Here is a 19,644-nt window from a genome sequence, read left to right on the forward strand (position 1 = left end):
GGACACTCACAGGGAAGTGCTGTGCTCCACAATGCTGCTCTTCAGCCTGAACGATATGCTCCTGAGAGGTGGACCCACAGCAAAGGCTCATGGATGTCCACCCCGCCTCTCGAATTGGGAAAAATTCATACAGGTTCCTATACATCTGTCACCTACTATGTGTCAGGGTCCCAAAACCACTTATTTTACGACACATGTGGATGCAAATGTTCTACGGAGACATCGTCCTCATCCTACACAATGGATGGATGGTTTGGGATTGTGGACGAAAGGGGCCACATGCTGACCTGACTGAAAGGGCCGGCGGGGCACGTGGCCCCGCAGGCATCCGGCAGGGAGGATGGCGGGCAGCCATGGCCGAGGCAGCGCCTGACCAGATAGGCGCAGGCCCGCGGACGCCCAGAAGGACCCGGGCCGCCCTCCTCGGCCTCCGAGTCACTTTCGGGCCGAGCAGCGGGCGACCCAAGGGCCAGGTGGGGTGGTGGGCGGCCCGCCTCCCGGTGACGCCCACGGCGGCAGGCCTTGCATGGGAGCCGAGTGGCTGGCTTCCCATCCATTAAGGGACCTCCATTTTGTATGGAACCATGTGCTCAGTGAAGGCTCCTTCCCCCTCGGAAGGAGCCTCTGCTAGCCACACCCACCATTTCTCTGGACTAACCAATGGTAATCAAGGGAAGTGCACGCCATCGCTATGACCACATCCTGTGTAATGGGTCACCGGCTCGCACCTGGCCAATCGGCGGGGGGCGCAGCCCCCTCTCCCGCCCCTACTCCAACCCTCTATGAAACCCCCGGTTCGAGCAGACTGCTCTCTTTTTGCCACCTGCTGCTGCGTCAGTAAGGAAGGTAGAGGAGCTAAGCCCGGGCTTAAAATAAAAGACTCTTTGCTTTTGCATCGGATTGGATGGCTCCCTGGTGGCTTCTTGGGAATCTTGAAATCTGGGCATAACACTGACAAGCTCAGGAGAGGCCTGCATGGCAGTTCTGCAGACTCGGAGACCTAAAGTAACCAGAAAGGATGGTCTAAAATTAAACTTTAACTAAAAGCAGTTATGGTGGGCAGTTACGTCCTAGGCCAGTATCTTCACTGACAAGATCAACTTTGATCCTTACTGAGCCCATTTGCCTTTTTGCCTCTAAGATAATATACCCTTGAAATGTCTGGGTAACTTGTAACTTCCCTTTTTTCTGGAGCCCCTGGGGCACAACCAAATGTTCTGGGCGCCAGGACAGATACTACAAATTCCTTCATTATCATGTTAATTGATCCTGCTATCCTATCACAGAGGTTTCCCCCTGCTTGCTTAATCCCACCTCCTTAAATCTGTCACCAATGAATTTCATGTATAAATACGGATGTAACCCTGCCATTCTCCGGAGCACTATCTCAATTCGTTGAGGTTCTGCTTCCCGGCATATGTCAACAGTTTGGCTCAAATAAACTCACAAAAATTCTTTACAGGTTTCAATGGTTTTTTTACGTTGACAGGATCATTGACTAAAACTTCTATGCTGTTCTATCAATTTACATAACAATGCAAAAAGCAATTATGTCTTACCAATAGAAAAGTTTTAGGATATGGTGAAGCGGGGTGATATTTAGGGAAACTGCAGCACACTTGTCAGGTTAGACAATTTAAATGCCATTGAACAAAGAAAAATCAACCAAAAAAGGGACTTTGCCTGTCACCTCTAACACGCGTGTCATAGGTTTGCCATCACTGCACTAGGCGAACCAACCACAAGGAGAATATGGACCCAGCAGAGGGCATAGCAGCCACCAGGATCTACACCCTTGACAGCACATGGAAAAAAGGAACCTAGTGGGACCCTTGTCACCCTCCCTACCTGCAACTCTGCACTTCCTCTTCAACACATCTCCACCCTTTCTAGCAGGGAATTCATTCTGCCATTCCGGACGACAAAAAAATAGGGGTTCCAGTACAAAAAAAGACGTAGCCACGGGATCACCCCTTTCATACACCCGCTACCAAGGGGCACCTCTGCCCACAGTGCCCACTCACGAGCCTCACATCCTGCAGGGATGACAAGCAAATCTCTCCAACACAAACACACACACAAACATTCCTCCTCACCTAGGTCTTGGCTCCACCTGCTGGCCAAACAGGAACACGCCTTTCCAAATGCAATCCTCTCACCAAAACGGACAGACACACATGGGCTCCCACATAGCTTCCTGGGAGGAAGTTGACAAGACTAGGATGCTCTCCTCCCTCCAAACTTCCATTCCAAGGAACATCTTTTCATTCGGAATGCCTGTGGGTTTTTTTAAAAATCTTATTTCTGTAGCGTCATATTCGCACAAGGAGTGAGTGGAAGAAAAAAAACAGTACAAACCTTTCACTTTCAACAAAGATCGCTTCTCTTTCCTCAGCAGATTTCAAACACAGTGAACTTGGCATGGCAACTTCAAAGGATTCACATTCTAAAACGAGGATGCACTGCTTGGTGCTGATCACATTCACATTTACAATACGGCAAATAACACCACAATCCTACTTTATTGCATGGCCACTCCAACAGGAATACCTATAAATGCCACGGGCTCAAAACAGCCCCAGGAATGCATCTTTATTTCCGCTTACGGTGCCTGGGAATGGTTGCAAATTGACATCTTTCACAGGGGAGACCAGCACTAGCCCATGCTGCTCGCTGCATCAGCTTCACAGATACACCTGATACAACCAACACTCTCTGCTTTCTTTCAAAAGGCCACAAAATCATCAGCTTCGACACGGTCAGAGAGTCGCCTCACAGGGAACCTCAGGGCACCCGTCTCCAGGACGCCCCTTCAAAGGGCTGTAGGGGGTGCACAGTCCACAGCCAGAACAGTGACTTCAGGGAATTCTCTAGCATCAATGATTCTCTCTCAGCACCTCCCTCCCTCCCTCCCTCCCACCCTCTCTCTCACTTCCTTTCTAAAATAATACAAATAACTTCCTACCTAAATAAAAACATTGCTTCTGTAACAAGCCATTCAGCACAATCTTTTTCTCCTGCTACTAACACGTTCCCATTACAAAAATGGCTCCCCCACGCTCAGGCCAAGCTCCCCGGGCTCGGCCCAGGGATGAAGCTGGCAGCCACATAATTCAAGAGTAACTCACCTTTTTTCCTTAAATATGTATTTTCATATTTTCTTAATCCTCACCAGGAGTGAGAATATTTTTTCCATTGATTTTTTAGAGAGTGGAAGGGAGGAGTGAGGAAGGGGAGAAGAGAGAGACGTGACAGAGACACATCTACTGGTTGCCTCCCACACGTGCCCTCACTGGGGATGAGATCAGACCTGCAACCCAGGTAAGTACCCTTGACCATGAATCAAACCTGCAAGCCTCTGGTGCATAGGACGATGCTCTAACCACTGACCAATGACAGCCAGGGATGCATGTCCATATTTTATATTTTTTTAATTTACAGTAATTTAATGTCTGAGAATTTTTTAATGTTTGCAAAGCTAAATTTTGAATGATAATGAAAAATTAAGCAACCATTATTGCCTACATAGACTTGTATTAATTTTTTTTTTTAATTTAGGAACCCAAAGATCCCTGCATTATGGCCATTTTAAGATGAGATTTCTAGTGAAATCACCTTATTTCTGTAAAGTGCTTGTCAGTAATAGGATTCCTATCAGGAGTATTAGTGAAGGCTGGGGTCTGGGAGTTTCCAGCCTTGGAGGCACAATTTCCCATGTAAATTGCAGTGGGGTTCTTTGAACATTGGCAGTCTGAGCAAATTCTCTAGGGCGGCTATGTAGTGGGTCCAAGTGTGCAGCTTACAGGTTGAGCTCTTCGAGGCTCTCAGCCCTTGAGTGGTATTCAACCCTCTTCTGTGCCTCGGTTTCTCTCCTCAGCTGCCTAATACAGCCGTGAGGACTGGGAGCACTAGGTGACCAACCTTTATATGCGCGTCCCTGGATGAGTCAATTTCTTCATTAGAGCTGACTTGGAGGTTCCCTGTGGAGCCCTTACAGGTCATGAGGAATGACCTCTGACACCTCCACCAAGATTTTTAGTTTCCTAAGAGCATGAGACATTCAGGCTGAAGAGAGGACCTGCCCCTTATCTTAGGAGCTGAACTACTTCAGCTCTCATTTACACAGCAAAGGCATTTGTTCAAACTCTCAGAAAACAATGCAAATTGAAAAGCCAAATTTAAAAACCAGGCACCCACTTTTCCTGTCTCACCTCTATCTCCAGTAGGGGGTATGCAGGAGGCAGCTGATCCATAATCGTCTCTCATCATGGATATTTCTCTCTCTCTTTCCCTCTCCCTTCCTCCCTGAAATCAATACAAATATATTTGAAAATAATAAAGGAAACATCTGAAAAAGCAAATGAATGAATAACAGCTACCTTGACCAGATAGAAAAATATATTGTGTTATAAAGCTACAGTAATTTAAAAACTTGGGTAATGTCCTGTGAATAGAAAAGTTGATGGAACAGAATGCAAAGCCAAGTAATAGACTAAAATACATATGGAAATTTGGTGTGATAACAACATCTCCTTAGAGCAGTGGAAAACAGTGTTGGAACAACTGAATGGGAAAAAATGTTGAAACAGAAGCAACTCATTTCACTCATAACTACTATAAAAACTAAAAGCTACCTAAAACATAAGGGTACAAAGAGATCAAAAGTGAAAGAATGGAAAAAGATATATTAAGCAAACATAAACCCAATAAAAATTATACGATGAACACACAAGTCTTAAAGGCAAAAGCTTAACTATAACTAAAGAAGATCACTTCGGATCAATAACTTCATTTTACCAGGAAGATCCAAATTCCCAAGCACTTCATAACATGGAATCAAAGTACAGAGAAGAGAGCTACAAGGGAAACTAGACAATTCTATAATCATAATAAATTTATAACCATAATACATATAACACACCTCTCTCATTCTGAGACAGAGCATACCTCTTTCAGAACCAATAGCCCCCACAAAGACCCCAGTAAAGATGTAAACACTTCAACAACCTGAGCAGCAAACTGTAGTCAAGGTTCTGAGACCCACTGGACCCAACAACCTTACCTGCTGAAAGGCACGAAGGTGTTATTCCCAAGTTGCACACGAGGTGGCAGCAGAGGGGCACACTTCAATTATAGTTGATGAGACCACACAGTGCTATGAAGCAAGTTTCAACAAACTTCAAAGAAATGAAATTATATAGGGTACGTTTCTTGTTGTCATTGCAGTTATTCTACAAATCAGGAACAGAAGGCACCTAGAAACTCCTAATATTTAAGATTTATCAAATACACTTCTAAATAACCCCCAAAATACATCACAATTCAAATTAGAAAATAATTTGAAGTAAATGATAACAGTACATACCAAAACGTATGGTGAAAAATGTGCACTCATTTATGCACATATTAGGAATAAAAGCTGAAAATTTACTTGTTTTGCATCCGTATCAGAAACCTAGCCTGTCCCGGTGAAGCTCAGTGGTTGAGCATTGACCTGTGAACCAGGAGGTCACAGTTTGATTCCAGGGCACAGGCCGGGGTGGTGGGCTCCATCCCCAGTGGGGGGCCTGCAGGAGGCAGCCGATCCATGAGTCTATCTCATCATAGATGTTTCTTTATCGCTTCCTCTCTGAAATGTATATACCTAAAAAAGTAAAATAAATGGAGAGAAAACAGAACAAAGACAACATGTGCATGTATAGATGTCTGAAGGGGGATATACGTAAAACCATAGCAGGTGTTTTTTTTTTTTACTCTTGGGGTAGAATTTTGAATTAATTTTATTTTTTCTGCATTATTTAAGGAAACTGCAACAAACAAAGGCATTTTCATTTTAGGAAAAAGTGTCCTAGAGGAAAACATGGGATAATCTATAATAATAAAAGCATAATATGCAAAGCGACTGAATGAACAAACAGCAGAATGACCATTCAGACAACCTTCCGGGCAACCACGCTATGACACGCACTGGTGCCAGGCCAGCCAAGGCAGGTGCAATGCGATTGTTTTGGGGGCCCTGACATTGCCCCACAATTACCCTGCAGAGGGAGGCCCTGGCCCCCGGCCGGCAGGACGATGATGGGGGGTGAGGTGGGGGTGGGGCTCCACGGTCACTCCAAAGAGGGAAGCCCAGGCCAGCCAAGCCATTGCACCCCACCCTGTCGCCCGCAGAGGGAGGCGACAAGTGGCAGGGGAGGGGGACAGCGCAGCACAGATGGCAAGCAATGGCAGCGGCAGGGGTGGGGCCAGCTGCCAGCAGCCCAGCAGCTGGGGAAGGAAAGTACCAAAAGGTCATGATTGCTGGCCAGGCCTAGGGACCCTACCCAAGGGGTCCCAGATTGCAAGAGGGCGCAGGCCAGGCTGAAGGACACACACCCAGAGCACGAATTTCATACACTGGGCCTCTAGTCCTATCCTATCTAATAATACCCAAACATGGTAATTGACCATACCTTTGCTACACCTCCCATTGGCTAATCAGTGAGATATGCAAATTAACCACCAACAAAGATGGTGGCTAATTTGCATACCGCCAGCAGGGCAAGACTGCATGAGCCGCCAGCGAGAGCCACCATCCAGGCCCCCGCGGGCGATGCCAGAAGCCGCCTGCCTGCCACCCGGGACCCGATCCGGTCCCGGGCTGCAGGCACACCGGCCCCGCAAGCCCCAGGAGCCGCCTGCCTGCTGCCCTGGAAGCCCCAGAAGCCGCCAGATATGGCAGTCACTCTATCAGTAAGCACTCTGAAAGTCAGTGGCATAAATGCACCAATTAAAAGACAGATTATGAGGGTGAATCAAAAACAAAACCCACTTTAAATATAAAGACACTTATACATTAAAAGTAAATGAATTAAGCTGCAGCCTGCTTTGCTCAGTGGATAGAGCATTAGCCCTTGAACTGAAGGGTCCGAAGTTAGATTCCAGTCAAGGGCATGTACCTCAGTTGCTGGCTTGATCCCCAGTCCCTATCAGAGCATGTGCAGGAGGCAACCAATCAATGTGTCTCTCCCTTTCCCTTCACTCTCTCTAAAATTCAATGGAAAAATATCTTTGGGTGAAGATTAACAAAAACAAAGTAAATGGATTAAGTAACATTAAAGAGGTTATAAGAAAAATATATTCCAAATTTTGTTAGTTGGATAATGGTTATGTTTAAATTATTAACACCTAAGAAATTGGGTGAAGGGTACATATAATATGCTGTAGTATTTTATACTTTTTTTACATGTATGAGATTATTTCAAATTAAAATATTAGAAAATTAGAAATAAAATATTAATTGAAATGTATCTGTATTACATGAAAATTCTCCTAATTGCTTCTAGCATAATTTATTAAATTGTGCTAAAATTTACAAGGGCTCAATTAAAAAATATCTTTATTCTAAATGATATAATAGAAAATATATAATAGTGCAGTTATAAGCACTTATCTGAAAATAAAAATTTAAAGAAGTGAATTTAAAGAAGGGATTAGCCAAAGAAAATATATGCACAACCCATGGACATAGACAACAGTATGGTGATGGCCAGAGAGAAGTGAGGGGCAAGAGCTGGGTAGAGGGGGCAAAAGGGGGGAAATAGGGACATCCTATCCTATCTAATAATAGACAAACATGGTAATTGACCATACCTTCGCTATGCTTCCCATTGGCTAATCAGGGCGATATGCAAATTAACTACCAACAAATATGGCAGTTAATTTGTATACGTAGTCACAATGCTGGGAGGCGAAAGGGGAAGGACGGAGGAAGCCGCCTGCCACTGATGGTAATCGGAAACCCAGGCGGCAGGCAAGAGCCAGGTGGCAGGGCCGCCTCTGCCCTGCCCTGGCCCGTGATCGGAGAACCGGGGCCGCCTTTGCCCGCCCCCAGCCGGTGTTCGGAGAAGTACCTGTATTTTTTTTTTCAAAGTACCTGTGTTTTTAATAATTTCTTGACATGGTAAAAGAATTTTACATTATGATCCAAGGGTGGTGGGGTGAGAAGGAGCGGCAGAACAATCCAACAAACAAAAAGGGAAACAGAAATGCATGGTGGAAGGGATTTGAAGGGTGGGTAGGGGCATTGCCCAATTAAAATGCAATTGGTTTGTTACTGAGTACTATTCATGGGAAGACAGCATCCTGACTCCTTCTCTATACAGCATATTGGGAGTAAAAATGATGCATCCAGGTGGAAATATGATTAGGGGTTGGAAGACAGACAGGGAAAGAAGAAGTTAGAAATAGACACTGAGAGAGTCACTGGCTGTTGGCTGCAAATACTGACTCTCCAGTAGTGATAGAATTAAAAAGTGGGGGATATTTCTAGAAGATTCAAGAGATGGGGGCAACTCTTCTATGGTTTTGACTTGCCCAGCAGATTTCCACATATACACATGTACACGCCTATGTTTGCATGCACACACATATACACATAACTGACTGCCCTCCCTGGAAGCACAGAAGAAGAAGAAGCCTCCCACCCTTGGTCCAGGCACCAGTGCCTGTGGCTGGATGCAGCCCAGGAGACGGACAAACCACCTGCCTGAGGTCCCAGGCTGCAGCCACCTGGAGAAGCTGCCAGCCCTATGGTCCAGGGCGCCAGTGCCTGTGGCCAAGGAAATAGGTTCCCTCTTCTCCTACTGCAGTCATTACTTCAATATTCCCCTTCGGAATTTCTCTCCTGTGCTGCAACCCAACTCCACTTTTCATCAGAAGGATACAGAACAGAGAGAGCACTGTTAAAAGCTTACATTTTTAAGCCAGTAAGGTTGGTACTTAAACATATAAATGGAAAACTAGAGTCCTTAAGGTAACAAAGGCTACAATGGACAGGGACAGCGCAGGACCTATTATATCTAGCAATCCATATGGGGACTGAAATCTTTGCAATGATGACAATTAGTGAAGATATGAATCAACTAAAATAGTTGACAGGGACAATTCTTCCATCTTTGAAAATATCTACATCAAATCTGTTTAAATAGATTTTCATCTGCATAATATAACACATTATGACAACACCACCACCACCAATGTGGTTATTGTTGTGCCAATAAATGTTTAATAACTGAGGGACACCCCCCCCCCCATGAGTGCACAAATTTTTGTGCACCAGGCTACTAGCACCCTATCTAATAATAGAGAAACATGGTAATTAGCCGTACCTCCGCTACCCTTCCCATTGGCTAATCAGGGCAATATGCAAATTAACTGCCAGCCAAGATGGCAGCAGGCAGCCAGGCAGCTTGAAGTGAACAGGAGGCTTGCTGGCTTCAGTCACAGAGGAAGCCAACGTTCCCCGCCTGCCTTGCTGGCCTCTGAGCTTGCAGTTTGAAACATTGTTACAAATATAGAAGCTAAACAAAACCCCAGAAACCTGCTTTCAGCCAGCCGGGCTTCAGCCAGCAGGACCGCAGCATTGTTTCAATTATAGAACAAACGCAGATCCCTGCTTTCAGCCAGCCGGGATCTCAGAGGTGGAGTGAGCAGGACCGCAACAGTGTTACAATTATAGAACCCAAACAAACCAGATACCTGCTTTCAGCAGCCGAGGCCTCAGAGCTGGAGCCAAGCCTCAGAGCTAAAGCTGGCCCAGAATTAAAAAAAAAAGAAAAAGGAAAAAAAGGACAAGTTGGGAGCTTCAGTCACCTGCCAGCCTGAAAACGGCCCTCAGCCCCTCACCCAGACTGGCCAGGCACCCCAGTGGGGACCCCCACCCTGAAGGGGGTGTGACCAGCTGCAAACAGCCATCATCCTCTCATCCAGGCTGGCCAGGCACCCAAGCGGGACCCCCACACTGATCCAGGACACCTTTCAGGGCAAACCAGCCAGCCCCCACCCGTGCACCAGGCCTCTATCCTATATAGTAAAAGGGTAATATGCCTCCCAGCACCGGGATCAGCATGACAGGGGGCAGCGACCAAACACCCTGATCACCCTGCGTCTCTGTGTGTGAAAGGGGGTGGGGCCACAACCTCCCTATCCGCCCTGCTCTGTTTGTGTCAGGGGAAGGTGCCCCAACTCCCCTATCGGCCCTACTCTGTGAGTGACAGGGGGGAGTTCCCCAACCCCCTGATGGGCCCTGCTCTGTGCATGACAGGGAGTGGCGCCGCAACCTCCCTATCGACCCTGCCTTGAGTGTGACAGGGTACGGAGCCCCAACCCCCCAATCGGCCCTACCCTGAGCGTGACTAGGGGTGGCATTGCAACCTCCCGATCCACCCTGCTCAGTGCATGACAGGGGGCAGGGCCCCAACTCCACAATCGGTCCTGTTCTGAGCCCGACCAGGGGCTGCACCTAGGGATTGGGCCTGCCCTCTGCCACCCAGGAGCAGGCCTAAGCCAGCAGGTCATTATCTCCGAGGGGTCCCAGAATGCGAGAGGGCACAGGCCGGCCTGAGGGACTCCCTCTCCCCGCAGAGTGCACAAATTTTTGTGCACTGGGCCTCTAGTAATAACAATAAAAGGCTAATATGCACATTGACTGAACAGCAGAATGACCGGTTGCTGTGATGCGCACTGACCACCAGGGGGCAGACGCTCAATGAAGGAGCTGCCCCCTGGTGGTCAGTGCACTTCCACATGGGGAGTGCCACTCAGCCAGAAGCTGGCTCATGGCTGGCCAGCGCAGTGGTGGTGGCAGGAGCCTCTCTTGCCTCCATGGCAGCACTAAGAATGCCCAACTAATGGTTTAGACCCGATCCCTTGGGGGCCTAAGCCTTTAGTTGGACACCCCCCCTAGGGCTCCCTGGCTGCCAGAAGGATGTCTGACTGCAAGCTTAGGCCTGGTCCTCCAGGGAGTGGGCCTAAGTCAACAGGTGGACATCCCCCAAGGGGTCCTGTACTATGAATGGGTGCAGGCCAGGCTGATGGACCCCACCCCCCCAGCACAAATTTTTGTGCACCGGGCCTCTAGTTTATAAATAATAAGTTAGACTGTTGTGGTGGCAACACAAGTCTCCTTTGCTCACCAAGCTTGGCCTCTTCGTCTAAAAAGAATAGAAGTTCTTTCTAATTGTTTAGCCCAAAGTGGCTCCTTTCGCAATCTGCACCTCTTAGTGTGCAATTCCAGCAGTTCTGGGAGGGAACTCCTAAGCTTTGGGTCCCTGGAATTCACCTGAGCCTGGCTCTAACATCTACAAGTGATGTTCTTTTGAACACAGAACAGACCTCTCAGGGTCGTCATTCTTTAAATTGTAAAATTCACACACACATGCTTTTTTTTGTTAATCCTCACCCAAGGATATTTTCTTCATTGATCTTTTAGAGAGAGGGAGGGAGGGAGGGAGGGAGGGAGAGAAACATCCACGTGAAGGAGACACATCAGTTGCCTGCCTCCCATACTCGCAGGGGATCAAACCTGCAACCCAGACACATGGCCGTGACTGGGACTCAAACCCAAGACCCTTCGGGATGGGGGCCGATGCTCTAACCACTGACCTACACCGGCCAGGCCGAATCCCCACTTTATAGCTTTAACATTCGTTGCTGACAGACCCAGCCTCAACGCCTGGGCTCTGCCTCCAGAGAGCCTGCAGGATGGGAGGGTGCAGCTCAGTGGACTGACAGGGAGGTGGCGCTCCGGTGCTGGTTCAGCTGCAGGACGTGCCCGTGAAAAGTGGTCCCACAGGAAAGGCTCACTGGTGTCCCCCCGCCTCTCGAGTCAGGAAAAATCCTGCTGGTCGTCCTGTATCTGTGACCTGCTGTTTGTCCCGTGTCCCAAGACCAGCTATTTTACGAGGTGTGTTGACCCAACTGATCTACGGAGACATCTGTATCTGATACAATTTACTGATGGTTTGGGGTCATTACTAACACTTCTATGCTGTTCCATTAATTTTCACACAAGTTAATGCGAACAGCAATGAGGTAATATTTGGAATACAAACGCTTTGGGAAACGGCGATGCAGGGTGATATTTAGGAAAAGCGCAGCACACTCGGCAGGTTGTGTTTACACGAAAACCCAAACCAATGGGACGAGGACCGGTGGGGGCCCGCAGGCTCCTGTTTGCACCTTCAGGTCTGAGGCTGAGGCCATTGGGCTCACCTCCCTCCTGACACCAGGTGTCGCCATGGAAACCTCTTAGGAAGAAACTACATCAACATGCACGAGGCACAGCTGTGTCCTCTTTAGTCCCACTTTGGACGGTAAACAAAAGCTTCACACCCAGAAGCTTAAACTATCTACATATTTTTACCCCTTTAATCCTCACTGATTTCAGCGGAAGGGGAGGAGCTGGAGAAACCCGGACCCGCCGGGACCTGGGATCACAGCCGCGACACTGTTTGCGTCCAGGACCAACCGAGTCCCGGGGCCATGTTGTTGCCGCTGAAACGCGTCTCCGTTCCTCAGAGACCGTCCTTCCAGCCGCGGACAGTGACACCCAGAGGCTCCGCGCAGAAGAAGCCACAAGCCGCCTCCCCTGGGGCCGTGTCACACCTCACACCGGAGGCCTCTCCTCACGGCCTCTGCCCCCCTCGCCTCACGCCTCTCACCTAGTGCCCCCCTCACCTCGTGCCCCCCTCACCTCATGTCCCCTGCCCCCCTCAACTCACGCCTCACACCCCTGTGCCCCCCTCACCTCGTGACCCTCTCCTCATGGCCTCCGCGGGCTCGCCTCAGCCTCAGCCTCTGCCTCAGCCTCCCGCCCGCCGGCCTCTCCTTGAGCCGCCGGTCTCACCTCAGGACCCGGCCACGCTGCTCCCAGGCCACCACTCACCTCAGGCCCGCCAGTCGCCTGCCTCGTACCTGAACCCCGAGTGGCTCCACTTGGGCCCCTTCCCCTCCTCAGGTCCACCCTCCGCTCCCCTCAGGCTCAGCGCGCCTCTCGCCTCCGCCCGCACCTCACGGCGGGTCCTGTGGTTGAGGCCACGCCCCTACGGCCCAGACCGGCTCCCGCCTCAGGTCCGGCCCCGCCCCTCATTCCAGCCGGGCCCCGCCCCTCATTCCAGCCTGGCCCCGCCCCTCATTCCAGCCGGGCCCCGCCCCTCATTCCAGCCTGGCCCCGCCTCTCATCCAGCCTGGCCCCGCCCCTCCAGAATAAAGCTTTGTGGCTCAGCCATTTTTCAGTTGTTAATCCTCACAGGAGAATATTTACATTGATTTTTTAAGACAGAGTGGAAGGGAGCCCTGGCCGGTTTGGCTCAGTGGATAGAGCGTCACCCTGTGGACTAAAGGGTCCCGGGTTCGACTCCAGTCAAGGGCACATGGCCAGCGTGGGGCGTGCAAGAGGCAGCCAATCCATGATTCTCTCTCATCATTGATGATTCTATCGCTTTCTCCCTCTTCCTTCCTCTCTGAAATCAATAAAAATGTATTTTAAAAAAAAGAGAGAGAAAGTGGAAGGGAGAGGGAGAGACTGAGAGAAACACATCCATCGGTTGCCTCCCACATGCAGCCCACCCAGGTCAGGAATGGTGCCCTTAACCCAGGGCCGACGCTCTAACCACTGAGCAAACATGCTAGGGCTGCAGCTAGACTTTTATCTGTGACCTGCTGCTGGCCTCAAGTCCCAAGTCCATTTATTATATAATGCACATTTTTCTAATGACCTGAGGAGACCTGTTTATCAGACAAAATTTATCTTTGGATTTGGGTCTCTTACTACACCTTCTATTCTGTTCCATTAATTTATCTACTGGGCCCGGCTGGTGTGGCTCAGTGGTTGAGTGTCGACCTATGAACCAGGAGGTCACAGTTCAATTCCTGGTCAGGGAACATGCCAGAGTTGCAGGCTCAATCGCAGGTAGGGGTTGTGTAGGAGGCAGCTGATCAATGACTCTCTCATTGATGTCTCTGTCTCTCTATCCCTCTCCCTTCCTTTCTCCATAAAAATCAATAAAAACAGAGGGAACCAAGATGGCGGCGTAGGGAGCGGACCTGTGTGTGCTGCTCTCTCACAGCATCATTGAAACTATCAACTATGAAGTAAACAACCGCCACTCAGAACCATGGGGAAGTTGGCCCAGTGGGAGATCTACAACTGGAGGAAAAGAAAGAAGCGCAGTGAGACTGAGTGGGAGCTACGGAGGCACCAAAACCAGAGGTACGCAGTCACACGCCACGCGGGCTGCAAATGGATTCTCGGTTTTTTACGAACCCTCGAATCCTCTGGGCTTGCTCGGGGCGGGTCTCTGAGGCCCCAGATCCCACAGGGAGAGGCGGCCACGGCCTTGCAGTGGTCGGAGAGCGAGGGAAGCTCTGATACGCGGCTGCTCGCCGGCACCGAGGGACAAGAAGTCCTGGTGTCCCGGAGAGGCGAGGGGCGCGGAGACGCCGCCATCGCTATTTCCTCCACGCTGGTGACTCCCTGTGACCCCGCCCTACCCTCAGGGCTGTGCCAGAGGCACAAGAGGGAATGACTGTGCTTTTACAAACTCTCAAATCCACTGAGCTGGTTCGGGCGGGTCTCTGAGGCCCCAGGCCCCAAGGCGAGAGACGGCACGGCCTTCCAGCGGTCAGGAAGCGAGGGAGGCTCTGGCGCTCGGCTGCTCGCCGGCACTGGGGGACGCAAAGCCCTGGTGTCCTGGATAGGCAAGGGGCCACTGAGTCTCCACCCCGGCGACTCCCTGTGATCCCGCCCTACGCAATTTACATTCCCATCTGGGGTGTGCCAGACCCACAAGTAGAAGCGCCTTCTTCTGCAAACTTTCAAATCCACTGAGCTGGTTCAGGCGGGATCATGAAGCACCAGACCCTACGGGGAGAGGCAGCACGGCCTTGCAGCCATCAGAAAGCGAGGGAGACTCTGTTGCACAGCTGCTCACCGGCACTGGGGGACACAAAGCCCTGGCAGAGAGTCAAGGGGCCGCGGAGACTCAGCCAGTGCTATTTGCTCCGCCATGGCGACTCCCTGAGACTCAGCCCTAATCAATTTACATCCCCATCCAAGCTGTGCCAGGTGCACAAAAAGACCCACCTGCGCTTTTGCAGCCTATCCCAACAAATTGCAGACTTCAACTGCTCGCAGCCATGAGAGACACACTCAAGAAGCAGACCCAGGAGAACCAGGATGGCGGCATAAGGAAGAGACCTGTGCGTGCTACCTCACACAACAACATCGAAACTACCAAATATCAGACAAACACCTATCATACAGAACCATGGGAAACTTGGCCCAGTGGAAGCTCTACAACTGGAAGGAGAGAAAGAACATTGAGACTGAGTAGGATGGGACACCAAGTACAGAGCCCAACCCAACAAACTGCAGATTTCAACTCCTCGCATAGAAAGAAGCGCATAGAGACTGAGTAGGATGTGCTGAAGCACCAAGTACAGAGCCCATCCCAGCAGGCTGCAGATTTCAGCTCCTTGCATCTGGGAGGGACGCAATCGGGGGGCAGAGTCGGGTCCGGGGCCGGCCAGGGCTGGGCTTGACTCGGCCGGCACTGTGGAACTGCTGTACCAGCAAGCGCACAAACATGCCCACTGGTCCCAGTCTCTGGTGGGGCGCTGCGGGACAGCAGACAAGCAGTCTGTGCACTTGGTGGAGGGCAGGAGCGCTGGATGTGCAACCACCAGGAACGCCTGGAGATTTTGTCTAGTGGGGAGCCGCCGGCAAGGGACAGAAGGCCAAACTTCCTGTTTCCCCGGTAAGGCTGGGATGGCCCCGGTGAGGTTGAAACAGCCCCCGTGAGGTAGGGACGACCCCAGTCAGGTCGAAACAGCCCCGGCGTGGTAGGGACAACCCCAGTCAGGTTGAAACGGCCCCCGTGAGGTAGGGACGACCCCGGTGAGGTTGAAACAGCCCCCGTGAGGTAGGGACGACCCCAGTCAGGTCGAAACGGCCCCGGTGTGGTAGGGACGACCCCGGTGAGGTTGAAACAGCCCCCGTGAGGTAGGGACGACCCCAGTCAGGTCGAAACGGCCCCGGTGCGGTAGGGACGACCCCGGTGAGGTTGAAACAGCCCCCGTGAGGTAGGGACGACCCCAGTCAGGTCGAAACGGCCCCGGTGTGGTAGGGACGACCCCGGTGAGGTTGAAACAGCCCCCGTGAGGTAGGGACGACCCCAGTCAGGTCGAAACGGCCCCGGCGTGGTAGGGACAACCCCGGTGAGATTGAAACGGCCCCCGTGAGGTAGGGACGACCCCAGTCAGGTCGAAACGGCCCCGGTGTGGTAGGGACGACCCCGGTGAGGTTGAAACAGCCCCCGTGAGGTAGGGACGACCCCAGTCAGGTCGAAACGGCCCCGGCGTGGTAGGGACAACCCCAGTCAGGTTGAAACGGCCCCCGTGAGGTAGGGACGACCCCGGTGAGGTTGAAACAGCCCCCGTGAGGTAGGGACGACCCCAGTCAGGTCGAAACGGCCCCGGCGTGGTAGGGACAACCCCAGTCAGGTTGAAACGGCCCCCGTGAGGTAGGGACGACCCCGGTGAGGTTGAAACAGCCCCCGTGAGGTAGGGACGACCCCAGTCAGGTCGAAACGGCCCCGGCGTGGTAGGGACAACCCCGGTCAGGTTGAAACGGCCCCGGTGTGGTAGGGACAACCCCAGTCAGGTTGAAACAGCCCCGGTGTGGTAGGGACAACCCCGGTGAGGTTGAAACAGCCCCCGTGAGGTAGGGACGACCCCAGTCAGGTCGAAACGGCCCCGGCGTGGTAGGGACGACCCCGGTGAGGTTGAAACAGCCCCCGTGAGGTAGGGACGACCCCAGTCAGGTCGAAACGGCCCCGGCGTGGTAGGGACGACCCCGGTGAGGTTGAAACGGCCCCCGTGAGGTAGGGACGACCCCAGTCAGGTCGAAACGGCCCCGGCGTGGTAGGGATAACCCCAGTCAGGTTGAAACGGCCCCCGTGAGGTAGGGACGACCCCGGTGAGGTTGAAACAGCCCCCGCGAGGTAGGGACGACCCCAGTCAGGTCGAAACGGCCCCGGCGTGGTAGGGACAACCCCGGTCAGGTTGAAACGGCCCCCGTGAGGTAGGGACGACCCCGGTCAGGTTGAAACGGCCCCGGTGTGGTAGGGACAACTCCAGTCAGGTTGCAACAGCCCCGGTGTGGTAGGGACAACCCCGGTGAGGTTGAAACGGCCCCCGTGAGGTAGGGACGACCCCAGTCAGGTCGAAACGGCCCCGGCGTGGTAGGGACAACCCCGGTCAGGTTGAAACGGCCCCCGTGAGGTAGGGACGACCCCGGTGAGGTTGAAACGGCCCTGGTGAGGCTCAGACGGCCCTGGTGAGGTTGAGACTGCTCCAGTGAGGCTGGGACAAATAAAGGGGACCAGTATGGACAGATGAACAGGTGTAGATACAGAAGCAGAGCAACATTGAACAGAATGTTAAACTACAATGGGGAGCCTGGGGAGGGTTGGGGGGGGGATTAAGAGACCAACTGAAGGACCTATATGCATGCATATAAGATTAACCAATGGACACAAGACACGGGACGGGGGGGGGGCGGGGGGTAGGGGCCGAGGGAATGTCATGGGGGGGAAAAAGGAGACATATGTAACACTCTTTGTAATACTTTAAGAAATAAAAATTATTATAAAAAAAAAAAAAAAAAAAAAAAAAAAAAAAAAAAAAAAAAAAAAAAAAAAAAATCAATAAAAACATATATATTTTTTAAATGTGTCTGTTGGGAAGCAGTGCACTCCTGAATCCTGTCTGGAGGAGGTGATCATGAAAAGGGGTCCAACTGGAACCAGGAGGCCTCTCCCCAGGAAACTGGTCCTGAGGAAGCGCTGACTTGGAAACAGCGGGAGAAAGTGCTCACAGACTGCAGCTGCCGCTGAGCACCCCACCCCAGGTGTCCCCTCTGGTTCTCAAACACTCGCTGGCACTCGACCCTGATCTCAGGCTCCCCCTCTACCCCCCACACTGCCTGCACCAGGACGGAGACATCGCATCCGGGTCTCTCCTTGCCCGTTTCCCCAGGTGCCAGCTGCCCATTAGATGCCGGGCTGGAGTCGGGACACCTAATTCATCTCAAGGTCTCTACTGGCCCCTCATGTTCCCTGGCCCCTTTCTTCGTGTCCTCTTTCCCATCACATCCTGGTGAAAGCAGGGATGGAAAATTCAGCTCCAGATCGTTCTCCTTTTGCCAGGCAACTGCTGTAACCACATAGCTGGCTAGAGCTGAGATACAGAATTCTGCTCAAGGCCTTTCCTGGCCACGTACCCCAACAGCCACTGTACTCTTCACAGTGGTTGAAGCAGGGAGGAATAATTTGCCTGCAGGTCTCTCCTTGCCCATTGACTCATGACCCCCTCAAAGGTGTGTGGAAAGGGGATAAATATTTGTCTCTAGTTCTCTCTTCACCACTTAGCCAAACACCCATTCTGCCCCTCACAGATGCATCTCTAATAGTGAGATTGGTCAAGTGATCTCAAGGCAGAATGGAAATGTTTCCGCAGGCCTAGCACATTCTTTCCCAGACACCCCTTATCTCCTTAATAGCTGATTGGAGCCAGGATAGAAAATCTTCCCCCAGCTCTCTCCTCATCCCTTACCCCAGGACTCCCTGTGCAACTCACATTGCAGACAGATATATGGATGGATGCTAAGAATACAGATACTTACTATAAAGGGTTCCTAATGAATAACTGAGTTCAAAATTATCAAAAAAATTATAATAAGAAAAGAAAAAAAACTCATGTTCATTTCTACACAGGTTGCTTCTCATACAAACCTTAATTCAGGGAGTGACCTGCAAAGTTCCTCCCACAATGAACTGACAGATAAAGACATCTGGACTGAGAACAGAAAAGATGACAGGACCAGACCAGAACACACAATTGGAGCAGAACAGAGCTGAGTTGTGTGGCCTGAAAGGGAACTCACTCAGAGAAGCCTGATCCCAGGGCCTCCCACAGCCATGATTCTTCCTAAGAAGCAACACAACAGACCTGCTCCCACAGCAGGGCCACTTCATGCTGCTCCTGTAGCAACACTGAGCTTCTCAACAGCCATGTCGTCACCCTAGATGGTAAGCTATCCCAGCTGCTAGTGTCCTTGTGGAGTTTACACATCAGAGGTCACTGGACAGTCTCACTAGTGAAGATGTTCTAATAGGAGGGAGATATTTACTATCCCTGCCAGTAAGATCAGTTAAGGCCGCCTTTGCACGTAAACTTTTCTGAAACTTGTAAAAAACACATCAACAAGAATGCAAATAAAAAGTCACACACTTGGTTCCTTTAAGCATATTTAATACTTGAACTCTAATTTTCCTAAAACCCAGAAAAGAGAAAGTTTTTAGATGACAAGTATTTTCTTCCAGAAACATACAGCCTTACCAGAAAATTTATAAAAGAGCTATTTACAAAGGTACATCTGGATCATTAGAACAGTATAGTCTTAGATGTTTCAAAATATGAGTAAAAATACATGATTATTGAATTGGGAGAAAATGGCGGAGGTATAGATGGACCTGTCCTGTGCCTTGTCCCAGAGCAGATAAGGGTGAGCAGCTGAAACGGGTAACATACAGCCGGAATAGGCAGAGGATATTCAGCTGAGAGACAGTCTGCAGCTGGGAAAGACAGAGAACTCCAGGAAAAAGGGGACGGTTGGAGACTGCGGCTGAAATCTCTCCCGGTGAGCCAGCTCAGCCGTGGAGACCACGCCGTCCTGAGTGGCTGTTACCGGCATCTAGAGATCGGCTACTGACCTGGAAACAAGGGATCTCAAGCAGCACGACTGCGTGAACTCAGAGGAGC

This window comes from Myotis yumanensis, unplaced genomic scaffold (assembly GCF_028538775.1).
Source record: "Myotis yumanensis isolate MYYU_CA2020_CCGP unplaced genomic scaffold, mMyoYum1.0.hap1 SCAF_1, whole genome shotgun sequence".
NCBI classification, from domain to species: Eukaryota; Metazoa; Chordata; class Mammalia; order Chiroptera; family Vespertilionidae; genus Myotis; species Myotis yumanensis.